Below are 13,079 nucleotides of genomic sequence, written 5' to 3' on the forward strand. Positions count from 1 at the left end.
AGAGAACTTACACCTAGACATTTAAATATCAAGAAGCAGAAAAGTTTAGTTAGGTTAGATAATTATACAAGAAAATCTTCTCCTTTGTTGTTTGCCTGCAACAATAAACAATCAATTAATCAGTCAATCTATATCGAAGAGTGAGGGAACTGCCAAACAACTAAATAGCAAGAGAGAGAGAGAGAGAGAGAGAGAGAGAGAGAGAGAGAGAGAGAGAGAGAGAGAGAGAGAGAGAGAGAGAGAGAGAGAGAGAGAGAGAGAGAGAGAGAGAGAGAGAGAGAGTAGTTAGCTCATTTAGGTTTTAACGAGCTCATAATAACCAGCTCTACTGCGCGTGAGAGGAAACTATAACAACAGCCTCATTTTTACGTACATCCGTTGTCCCTCTGAAGGCCAAGTGAGCTGTCCACCTTCATGACCATTTTCCTGACTTCATTTGCTTTGTTTTCGTTCAGTGGAAATGCGAAAAATGTGGGAACTTGAATGGGTCGTTGCTCTTCAGTTGTATTACATTCTGGAGGTGTCTTTTGAGTTTCATTAATGCCTATTTGAAGAGAAACTTTGTACTAAAATAAACATAAGAAAAGAGAAAGATGTAATATGCCTTGTTAAAGGAGATTCTGATAACTTAGTAAGCAGTAGGAAGAGGAAAGAGCAGGTCAAGAGAGAGAGAGAGAGAGAGAGTTTGCACGGATTTTCCCGGCAGAGGGCGTGCGTGTTTCTGGGCATCAGGTGATCAGTTGTTTGTTTAGTGCGGGTCGGCATTTTCGTATTTCCACATAAAAACTAATGCAAGAGGGTGACATGGAAGGTGACGCGGAACTTTCAGCATACATCCTTAGTGCCTTAAAGTGGATGACAAAAAGAGATACTGAGTGAAATGCCGGAAAATAGGTGTAAAGCTCCTGTCTTCCTGTCTGTGGACGGAAGCTGTATTCTCAAGTTGTCAAACGTCTTGGGGAAGGAACACGAGCATCAGAGAGGAACTGTGAACCTCCTCCTTATTGCAGGTAATATTTGAATGTTTTTTTTCACCTAAATTGTCAGTTTATTGCCAAACCAACTGCAGTCTATTATCAGAAGGTTCCCAGCCCCTCTCTATTGTTGATATTCTTGTTACAGCTCGTTTCTGTGCTGCATTCCATCTTCCTCTTCAATGGTTCTACCTTTCATCATCTGCTCTTTGCTTTTTCCGTGTGTCGTGTGTTTTGGATATAATTCTATAAAACGAAATATAGTTTCTTCCTTGCCGATTTCAACATCCCGGTGCAACAAAACGTTTTACTGTCTTCGCTGTTTACAGAAGGCAGCCATAGTCTAAGTTGCACTTTTCGTTGTGTTTTTCAGTTTTTTTTCTTTTGCCGCAGGTTTTAAATGGAAAGCTATAAAACAAAATATTTTCTCGTTCTTGCCGATTTGAGCGTCCCTGTGTGGCGTTAAGTCTCGTCCCCCTGATATGGTTTGCTCCATCCTGATCTGCGCATGCGCGGTCTTTGCTATTTTATCCATTTCATTCACTGCACTGTCTTTCAGTTTCTTATAGGAAGCTTACCTGTGATTTTATGTTAGTTTTCATGAAAAATTGCCAAATTCATGGCTGCCATGGACCCGTAGCTCAGATACTTTTGAATGGAGAGTATCCCATAAACCTGACCTTCAATCAGAAGACAACCCTCAGGAGACAGAAGGACAATCATAAGATCAAAGGTAAGCTTATTATAAGCTATTAGAAGACAGTGCTGTGAATGAAATGGACAAAATAGTAAAGCCTGCGCATGCGCAGATCAGGATGGGACAAATCAAATCAGGGGAACGAGACGCCGCCACACCGGTGCGTCACAACACTTAAGTCTTCACTGTTTACAGGCTATAAGTGACTCAGAATCTAATTTCCACTTTTTTTCGTCGTGTTCACACGCGAGAAGGGCTTACAAACACTCCTGAATCCTTGGATATAATCTAAAATGCCGTAAAAAGCCACGATAGACGAGGGTGCAGACTTCCGGCACCGACAGAGTGAGTCACGTCCTAGCCCTGGTATATTTTTGTCTTGACGCGGCTGTGACGTCACGAGCGAACTACCTATTCAAAGTATAAACGAATAGATGGTTAAAGAAGACAGGAGCAAACACAACAGCAAAACAGGCAAAACACAGACTGACCCTTAGGAACTTGATCAAAACCAAAAAAAAAAAAAAAAAAAAGCAGACGAACAAAAAAAAAAAAAAAACAGACAAACACTCTACCTGTCTGACATGAAAGGAAGAGAGGAAGGATGAGGAAGCGGAGGAGGAGGAGGAGGAGGAAGCGGCAAAACAGACAGACTAGAACGGAGAGGAAATGACTGAGGCGGTAGTCATAATATTGATGGCGATGATAATGGTGGTGGTGGTGGCGGTTGGTGGAGATGATGATGGTGATAGTGTAGTAATGGTGGTGATGATGACAGTTGATGGTGGGGACATTAGTGCTGATGATGATGATAGTATAGTGATGATGGTGGTGTTGATGGCAGCTGGTGGTAATGGAGATGGTTGCGGTGATGACTGTTGATAGTGGGAACAAGACCGATGGTGGTGGTGGTGGTGGTGGTGAGAGTACAATAGTGGTCGTGGTGATGACGGCTGCTGGTGGTGATGGCAATAGTGGTGGTGACAACAGTAACGAGGACAACAGCAATGGTGGTGGTGGTGGTGTTAAGAGAAAGGGATAGTTTACACAAAGCTTCCTGCTGACCATTTGACTTACCTTGAACCCACGGGAGGCGACTGACAACTTTCACTGCGAAGTTACCTGAGAGAGAGAGAGAGAGAGAGAGAGAGAGAGAGAGAGAGAGAGAGAGAGAGAGAGAGAGAGAGAGAGAGAGAGAGAGAGAGAGAGAGAGAGAGAGAGAGAGAGAGAGAGAGAGACACACACACACACACACACACACACACACACACACACACAGAGCAGGGTTCAGGATTTATATCTGACACAAACACGTGAGATGCATATATGAACTGTTTGGTAAGACTTCTGGCCATTGCATAAGAATTTAGAGGTCAATAGCGTACAGGTTGCCAACGTACATATGTTTCTGCAGTCTCACTTAAAAGGCACGTCGGTCCTTTCACCTTTCGGGGCTTAAGTTATTATCATTATTATAAGGGATGAATCAGGTAGAGAGGGAGAATTTGAAAGTGAAAGCAATGAGAGGTGGAAAAAAGGTAAACTGTGGTAACCTGGATGTCACACCTGCCCCGCGGTCTCAAGGGACGTATACAGTGTGGTGGAGATGAGCACCGAGGCCACGTGCAGTCAGTTTGAATGTCCCCGACCTTACCCCTTATCACCCTATGTCTGGTCTCTGGTTAAGGGCTTTCACTCACTTCAGACTCAAGGAACAATGAGGTGGATATGAGCAACTAGGTCACACACAGCTATAGCCTATGCCCCCAACTGTACCATTTATCCCAACATGTCTGGCCTCTTGTGGTTAGGTCTACGGGAGTCTTGGCCAAGCTCCCTTGTCCTGGGTATCTTGCAACGGTCCTGACCAGTGTTCATCCTCGTTAATTCAGGGGCTCTCACACATTCCCGGTCCCGGTCGCGACCGTCCCCGATGACTCCCGATAAGCCGGTCGCCGGTCGACCGGCTGTAAGATCGGGGATTGTCGGCGGCAGACCGCCGGTCGACCGCCGGTCGACCCTGAGGACCGTAGACGCAGCCGACCACCGCCGGTCAACTTTAAAATTTTCAAAGATATCGGCGATGCGCCCGGTCGACCGGCGGTGTGGAAAAATGTCGCCGGTCGACCGGCGGTGTGTGAGAGCCCCTTTATCGGGAGTCATCGGGGACGGTCGCGACCGGGACCGGGAATGTGTGAGAGCCCCTTAAGGTCGGAGGGATCTCTTATTTAACACTCTCGTGGTTTCTAATTAGGGAGAACAAATGCTAAACAATTCATTATGTCTTCTTTAATAATCTTCTTAAGCGTGTGTTTGAAACTAATGAGGAGAGAGGTTTACATACCTTTACATAGATATCCAGACCACACAGACCCTATGGCCCAGATTAGGTGGTTTGTCCTTATTAAAACCTGAGTGAAATTATGTTAAGTCAAATGCCACCAGGACTTTGTATTTCTACTTTAGTGAATGTTAAGTTGAAGGAAGGCTCGAGAGAGAGAGAGAGAGAGAGAGAGAGAGAGAGAGAGAGAGAGAGAGAGAGAGAGAGAGAGAGAGAGAGAGAGAGAGAGAGAGAGAGAGAGAGAGAGAGAGAGAGAGAGAAATGCAATGGAAACTATATAATTGGTTCTGTGTCTAGCTAGCGTTACCATCTGATCTACCAAACAGGTGATGGTAGTTGCGGATGCTGCGAGGATGCTACTAACCTCCCCTTCCTATCCCTTTCCACCCACTCCCCACCACCAGCATCCTCCCCTTCATCCATTGTTGTCCTATTGTGCACCCCAATCCACCTCCTTCCGCTCGTCCCCTTCCCATTCTTCTCCTCTTAGCTCCGATAACCTCAGCGACACTTTCTATTTGTATGGGACTCACGCTCCTCTTCCTGGGGTCTTTGGTCCTCTGCGGGTGTTTGCCCCTTCCCTCTTACACAACCCTGCCCATCTTCCCTTCTCACACCCTCTTTTTTCTTCCCTTGCCCCTTTCTCACGTCCGTTCCCTTCCATCCCCGCGTTCTTCTTCCCATCCCACCTCTTTAATCTCTTCTTACTTTACCTCTTCCTCCCCTCTCCCCATTTCTTCTTCCCTTCGCAGCCCCTCTCCTTCCTTTACCTTCTCCTCCCCAGTCCTTCCTTCCCAGCTTCTCCATTTCCCTTTCCTCTTTCTTCCCTACATCCTCTCTCCTCTCCTTCCCTTCCTGCTTAACCCTTCTCCATCCTCCCCTTCTCCCCTTTTCCTCCTGTCCCTGCTTCTCTTCATTTTTCTCCCCTTACTGCTCTCTCCCATTTTCCTTCCTCTTCCTCCTTCTTCCCTTCTTTCCTTTACCTCTTTCTCCTCCTCCTTCCCCTCCCCTTGTTCCCTTACTAGCCTGCACTTATCTTCCCTTCCTCCCTTCCCCCTCTCCTTCCCTCACTCCTTCCCCCTTCCCTCACCCTCTTCCCTTCCTAGCCTCTCTCAGCTTCTCTTCCTTCTTTCTCCTCTTCCCGTCTCCCCTTTATTATTCCCCTTACGTCTTCTCCCTCCCGTTCTTCCCCACCTTCTTCCCCTCTCTTCCTCCCTCCCTGCCATACTCACCACTGTGTACATGGTTTAGTGCACAAGGCTAGGTGGGTCATCAAGATGCTACACACACACACACACACACACACACACAGTATACTGCCCCTGGCTGGCCGATGGTATGTTAATGGTGTGTGTGTGTGTGTGTGTGTGTGTGTGTGTGTCCCTACCTTAGCCTCTACCCTACCACTCTATACGCTCTGTACATTCTCTTTGCCTTGATATTTTAGGAAGAAGTTCATACCAAGGGACACAATGGAGCTATAAAAAGATCTTCACCGTGGAGGGTTAATGTTAAACGTATCTATTCTAATTTGTTTTTTTCATGCTGGTAACACTTATGAGATTTTTATTTGTTTAGTTTGTGTTGAGAGAGAGAGAGAGAGAGAGAGAGAGAGAGAGAGAGAGAGAGAGAGAGAGAGAGAGAGAGAACAATGCCTCGTAGTAGAACAATCCTAGAATTTCGTAAAGTCGTCACACACAAAAATAAATCAGACGGAAAAACTTACCTGATAGACCATAAAAGGGACGTGAGTATCGTTGGTGAGAACGATTAATCTCCGTCACACTAACAACAAAACACTAATTTCAGTCTCTTCACCTTTCTTTGTTTTCATTTTTTCCGCAAGAGTCAAAGGTGTTGGAAGCCTTAAAGTGAAGCCAAGTAGAAGCCCACCAATCACTAGGGTCGCCAGGTGTTCCAGACTATAGTTAGAGGAAGAAAGTTTGTCTTTTTTTCCGTTAAGTTGTGTTGAGGTTTGAGTCAACGGTGCGGGTGGACTTGAAGTTAAGGGAGATAATGGGATACCAGGTACTGAGGGTGTTAGTTGTTTGTGGATATGACTAAAGAGAAAAATAAATTGTTGAATGCTGCTAGTTTCGCCTCTCAGTTTATATTCTGTCTGCCCTGGGTCGAAGTTAAAGACATGCGAGATGAAGAGATACCAGTTACTGTGGGGGTCAGCTGTTTGTGGCTATGACTAAAAAGAAAAAAAAAGTTAAACCTCTCCCCTTAGTGTGTATTCCTTTTGGCCGGGGTCACAGTTGTAGCTATAATCTCAGAACGTAATGTGATGTTGGACTACCGTTTATTACAAGAATCAGGTATTATTGGCAATAGCTAAAGAAAAAGCTGTCTATAACTACATTTCACTGAGCTGTATACTTGGACCAGTGCAGGCAGCCTCAGTGTAGCCAGATAGAAGGCCACCAGTTATTATGGATGACGGGTTAGAGGCTATGAAAGGAGAATAAAGATAAGTTGTTGAGTCTTGTCACTTTTGTTTTGAATCATCGTTGTGTGAGTGCGCAGGTGTAAGTAGCCTAAAAGTGTAGCTACACCGAGGAATACCAGTAATTATCAGCTCATGAGTCACAGGTAGTCGTGAATATGGAAAGAGAAAAGGACGTGAGACTTTGTTTTTTCACTCGAGTGTATATTGCATGTAGGCTGAGTCACCTTTGAAACTAAATATTATCCATTACTCCTATTTGAAAACAGGCATTATTTGGGGGAGCAGCAAGATGCGAAATTTCTTTTATTTGTTTGTTTTGCCCAGAATCTGTCTCCCTTACCTTAAAGAAATTAGATAATGAGTGTATTGGTAACCTTAAAATGATGCCAACTCAAGGTCACGAGTGTTAGGTATTTATGGATTTTGAGTAAGAAAAAAGCCTTCAGTCACTTTCCATCTTATCCTCAGTTCAGTCTTACTCAAGGTGTTGGCAGCCTCACAGTGTAGCCAGAATAAGGGGCACCTTTTACCATGGGTCTTTGGTGCTCGTTGCTACATGGAGGGCTTACAGTGTAGCCAGATCAAGGGGCACCCGTTACCATGGGCCTCGGGTGCTCGTTGCTATTTCGTGTCTACGTATGGAAGAGTGACCGCGGGGCTTGATGGGGTCTTATTATACCCATTAAAGTTAGCCTTGAGATGCCATAGAGTTTGAGCAACAGCTGCCCTCCGCGCTCCGGGATTCAGGGGTACGCAGCAGTGCAACTTTGGCCTGCAGGTGAGTAAGTCGTGTCCCCTGCCCTCTGTGCCGCTGCTGCTCTCAACGGGTCTTGCATAACCTCGCCCAGACTGCAACCTTTACTCCTAAGTCTCCGTAGCCACCTCACCCGGCTGTTTCTATGTAGTATGTGTCCCCATCTTGTAGAATTTGCAGCGATCAGTCGAGGTATTCATTTGACAACGTGGTACTTAAACGGAAATCATTAACTTAACCGGCGTCCCCATAATGCGTAGAACGACCTGAGGTAATGGAATTCAGCAGTGTCTAGACTTTTCCTACTTCGATCTTTTTTCATCTTACCTTCACAGCGCATCTGCAACTTTCTCTCCGGAGCACTGTCTGGCGTCGAGTTATTCATATGCGAAGTGGCGCCTCAAATGCCAACCTATTTGGAGCCTTACCCGAGAAGAACCCTGCCTGTGAGAAAACCGGCAGGAGAGGGGGGAGTTTGGGTGCAACGTAACAAATGGCAGGACAAGGAAGAGGGAACTCGCTGACTCACCCGAAATCTAAAACCCGTATTGTTAAACGTATCGGTACCTCAGATCACCAGTTTAAAAAGAAGAACCCTGTCTGTGATGCTGCCTGTGAGAGAACCGGTAGGAGGGTGGGTGGGGAGTTTGGGTGCAGCGTAACAGATGACAGGACAAGGAAGAAGGAACACGCTGACTCACACGAAATCTAAAGCCCAATATTGATAAGCGTATTGGCACCCCAGATCACCTCTTTGCCTCTCGTAGAAGTTGTTGGGATTTTCATGACCTGTTTTGTGTTCCTAGATATAGCTTTACACGACTTCTGTGCCGCTGCTGCTCTCAACGGGTCTTACATAACCTCGCCCCAGAATGCAACCTTTACTCCTTAAGTCTCCGTAGCTACCCCACCAGGCTGTTTCTATGTAGTATGTATCCCCATCTTGTAGAATTTGCAGAGATCACTCAAGATCATAAACGGAAAAGTCACCCATGAAAACCCGGTTAATCTTCTCTGTGGCCTTGGGAAATAGTCGTAGTGTGAGTTCGATACGTTTAAGAATATTGACCTAACATTAAAAGAACCATATCAGTAAAATCATCTTTCCTATGTCCCACTTCAGGATGCTGTGGGCGGGGCTGGTGTCGCTGGCGGCTGTCGGGGTGGCGGCTCAGGACAGGGTGGCGTCCAGGGCGTGCTACCACCATCCCACCGACGGAGGCTCCATCTATGACTTCGAGGAGCAAGACATCTTCGAAACCAAGAATGTCTCTTTGTCAGACTACCGCGGCCAGGTGAGTGTGCCCCCCTCCCCTCCCCCTCGTGTGACTATCGTAAACAGATGACTACGAACAGGTGGATTGTTTGAAGGTTGTGATTTTGTGGCTGTCAAGAGTTAGATTGTTAAATGAATAGATAGAAAGGGTAGAAAGAGGATTGAAAGATAACAGATAGAAAGAAAAGATAGAAAGAAAAAGGACAATAGTTAGATGCTCCTCCTCCTTCGCGTTACTCTTTTTCAGGGGAAGTGAAATGAAGATAGATATTGTTAGATGAATAGATGAATAGAAAGAGAGAAAGGACAATAGCTAGATAATCTTCCTTCTTCCCTTAACTTAATTTTAGCAGGAGTGAATTGAAAATAGATTGTTAGATAAACAGAATGATAGAAAGAAAAGAGAATAGCTAAATAGTCCTCCCATTTCCCTTTGTTTCATTAGGAGTGAATTGAACGTCCCCACACGAATGAATAAGTGTTTCTAGGTGTTTTAGGCATTGTGTTTAGTTGAGAGAGAGAGAGAGAGAGAGAGAGAGAGAGAGAGAGAGAGAGAGAGAGAGAGAGAGAGAGAGAGAGAGAGAGAGAGAGAGAGAGAGAGAGAGAGAGAGAGAGAGAGAGAGAGAGAAAATATATAAGGGAAAACAATAAAAAAAATCGCGCACTGTATTTGATATCAATGAAACAAACCAATAATGAAAGAAAGTAACAAGAAAAGGAAGATTAACGAGAGAGAGAGAGAGAGAGAGAGAGAGAGAGAGAGAGAGAGAGAGAGAGAGAGAGAGAGAGAGAGACTGACGTGTGGTTGTTTCAGGTCGTGCTGGTCGTCAACGTGGCCACTTACTGAGGCCTCACCATCCAGTACCATCAACTGAATGAGCTCCACCAGTCCCTCGGCAACGTGACAGTGCTGGCCTTCCCCTGCAACCAGTTCGGGAAGGTGAGTATTTTTTTTTTACAGCAAAGGAGACAGCACAAGGGCACAATAAAAAAGGAAACAATAAAAAAAAACCGCTCTGCTCCTGTAAAGAATCCGAAGAGGTGGCCGAAAGAGCAGTCAATCACGCGGTTAGTTGTTGTTCCCCGGAGCCTTTCGATAGTTAGGTAGTTAGTATGATTAGCTTTCCATCGAGCTCTAGTGTTAACATCGTGAGCTGAGGCATCCTACAGTGAGTTATTATTCATAGTAAAGGAAACAGCTTGAGGGCAAAAACAAAACAAAAAACTGGAAAAAAGTCCGCTAATCACTGCTCCTATGAAAGATAATAGAGTAGCCAGAAGAGAGGGTCAGTTTCGAAAGGTGTCTTGATGCTTCACAGATGTTCCAGTTTGTTGTTCATATATACGTACCTTGATATTGCGGAACTAACACTTGTATACCCGCAGTCTTAGGATATACGGCCAAATTCTTAAACATTTCCGCGCCCAAGCACACATATTTGACAAGGTTTTCGTAAGAGTTTGGGGCATTTCCAGGGGTAGTTTGATGGCCCGATTGTTGTAGTTTGACCCTTCTTCTGTACCATGAACCTAAAAGAACATTCATGAGGTTTCGGTTGATCTTTTGGGTCTTTGAAAATAGTTAATGTGAGGGTTGGAAGCGTCTGACAAAACCGATCTTGGTGTATACGTACCTTGATCACTGCGGCGGCAACACCTGTACACCCACAGGCTAAACGTATACGGTCATATTCTTAAACATTTCGTAGTCCAACCACACATTTTTGACAAGGCTTTCGTAGGAGTCCTGGGCCTATGCAGAGATAGTTCTATGACCCTGGTAGTAGTTTGATCATTCCTTTGTGCCATGAAGCTACTAAAACACTTATCAGAACGCGATTGGTCTCCTCTTCGGCCTTTGGAAGCAGCTGGTGTGAGAGGCGGAAGCGTCTGAGCATACCAACCGAACAGTCATCCCACCCTTGGTTCCAATTTTAAAGTAGTTCGCGCATGCCTTCACACGGTTCCACTGCCAGGACTTTACCTCTAGGCTACTCAATTCCACTAGCTTTAATTTGCGTTCTGTTTGCCACACACGAGTTATCCCTTTAATTTTTTTGTTTTCTCTGGTCTTGGGGTAAATAGTCTCCAGGATCATAGATAGGAACCGTGTAACTCGTCATTATCCTGTAAGTTGGACGACTGTGTGTTCTTAGACTGTGCGTATACTATTATATTTACAGCAAAGGGAGACAGTTCAAGGGTAAAAAATACAAAAAACAGCCCCCCCAGAAAAACACTAGACACTGCTCCGACAAAAGAAAAAAACAGGTCAAAAGAGAGGTCAGTTTCGGGTGGAGAGGTGTCTTGATACTCTCCTTGCTTCTGTTTTCTTGATATCCTTAGAATGAAAAGTAACACTGCAGTCATTCGAAATCTGGCATCTAACTGAAAATGCCTTTGCGCTATATGTAGATTTGCTTCCAATGTTCCCTTAAAGCTAGATTCCTTTGGTGCGGCAAGAAAGAGTAGGGGACGACGCTTTGCCCGGAAGGTTTATTGAAACACCCAATCCATCGTTGTGTCTTCATTCGCTCCGAGCTGCATTAAATCTTGTGGAAAGCTGATATTTTATAGTAGTGTGTGTTGCTTGTGGGCGTAGGTCAATGTAACAGGCTGTGAGATAAAGGAAAAGGCGTCTCAGCAGTGTGAGTCTGTAGCGACTGTTCATGTTTGGTTATAAGAGATAAGAAAACATAAGTTTGGTAAAAAAATTCAAATGCTGTGTAGAAGTCAAAGGTGAACTCCTTCCTGTCAGTCAGATTAAAATATCTACATGTAGCCTGTTTCTTCACCCCAGCAAGAGCCAGCCAGCACCGCCGAGGAACTCATGAACGGGATCAAGTATGTTCGCCTTGGAACGGCTTCGAACCTAGTTTCCCGCTCTTCAAGAAGATCGAGGTGAACGGGGAGAACGAACACCCGCTGTACACCTACCTCAAGGTATGGTGCTGCTGCCTCCCTGGCCCCACACCTTGTGCACGCTATGTAGTTAGTTGTAATGGTAGATTTGGGACCAGAAGAGGTAAAGCTCCTCCTGTTTGTTTAATCACCCCAGGAGTTTGCTTACTATCAATAGATTATATGAAGCTGCACCAAGCATACTGTGGCTGCATGAAGAGCAGAGGTTTCCTGTGTCTCCTGTTACGTCAGACTATTGATTTGTCGTAGTGACGGGCATTATGTAGCTCTTTCTAGCATGATAAAAGTTTAATAATGATTTCTGTGCAGCTATTTAAGATTAATTAGTGGTAGTGTTTTCAAATGGATTTTGGGACTCAAGCAGAGGTGGAGAACCTATTTTCTATCAAGGGCCATTGTGATATTTATAACATTCGTGGGCCAGACAGCCCGTGAGCCTTGCATGGCCCGGCAGCCTGACGTTACCCACCTCTGGAGTACGGCATTGTAAAGCTAGTGTCACACAGTCACGATCTTGTCTCCCGACGTTAAAAATGTCGCGCTACCAGACCTAAGTTACAACCATCTTAAATAGACCAAGTCGAAACGACATTGTTGAGACGTTGTTGAGATGGACATCGTGGCTTATTGCCAACGGGTGACAGATGTCGGGGAGGGCGCCGATTGTTTTGAAATTTCCAAAACCGTCGGCGTGTGGCCTGACGTCGGGAGGCGTCGGGAGTCAAGATCGTGAATGTGTGACACTAGCCTAAGAGTAGTTCTTTTCTACTGAGTTGAAAGTTTGGGAAAAAATCATTACATCGACATCATATAAAGCTTGGCTGGATTCAAATAACCTTGAGGTTAGCAAGTATGCTGTAACCTGCCCGTCCAGTTATAGATAAAATGAGGGAGTCTTCACCTTCGTACTTCAGACAGATGATTCAGTGTAGCGGGAAGGATATCATGACCAGACAGGTGACAGGACAGGGTAATGAATAGTGACGGGTCTGTCTGCTCCCCAGGCGTACTGTCCGGCCACGCGCCAGACCTTCACGGACCCGTCCTACCTCTTCTACAGCCCCATGAGGACCCAGGACATCCGCTGGAATTGGGAAAAGTTCCTCATCACCAAGAGCGGCAAGCCATTCATGCGCTACGACCCGAGCACCGAGCCCAAGGACATCAGGAAGGACATCACGTTCCTCCTGCAGCAGCCGGCGTAGTGGAGGCGCTCGAGTGTTCTGCCTCTCCTACCGCACATACTCAGGGTCACTTCTTTGTCTTGAGAGGTAGAAATACTAAAATCATGAGAGCGTTTGTTTGAAGAGTGTATGAGTGACCACAGATGAGAGGCCGCATCCTGACGGTGGCCTGGCCTGACGCGATGAAGGCGTCGCCGGAAACCCTGCGGTGGGCGGCGCTGGAAGGGCGGGGCGGCCTGGTCTGGCCTTTGCTCATTCAGCTGGACACAGGCTTCCCCTACTCAGGCCGGGAACAACGTCAGGACTCAGCCTCCTGCGACCGTTGCTCTGACTATCTTCACTCATTAAAGTGCTCAGAGAATGGGTTTTGGTTTATATTTTCTCACTACCGCGACCGTCACTGCTAACGTTACTTTAGTCATGGTGCAGCTCTTCAGGGTATTTCAGTTTTTAACATGTATGGATTCAAGAGCACCCGT

At 45.7% G+C, this 13,079-nt stretch overlaps 1 pseudogene; it reads left to right on the forward strand.

Moving 5' to 3' along the window:
* Window positions 1-872: 872 nt before the first annotated feature.
* LOC127000244 (glutathione peroxidase-like) lies at window positions 873-12,963 on the forward strand (annotated as a pseudogene).
* Window positions 12,964-13,079: the final 116 nt, after the last annotated feature.

This window comes from Eriocheir sinensis, chromosome 18 (genome assembly GCF_024679095.1).
Source record: "Eriocheir sinensis breed Jianghai 21 chromosome 18, ASM2467909v1, whole genome shotgun sequence".
Lineage (NCBI taxonomy): Eukaryota > Metazoa > Arthropoda > Malacostraca > Decapoda > Varunidae > Eriocheir > Eriocheir sinensis.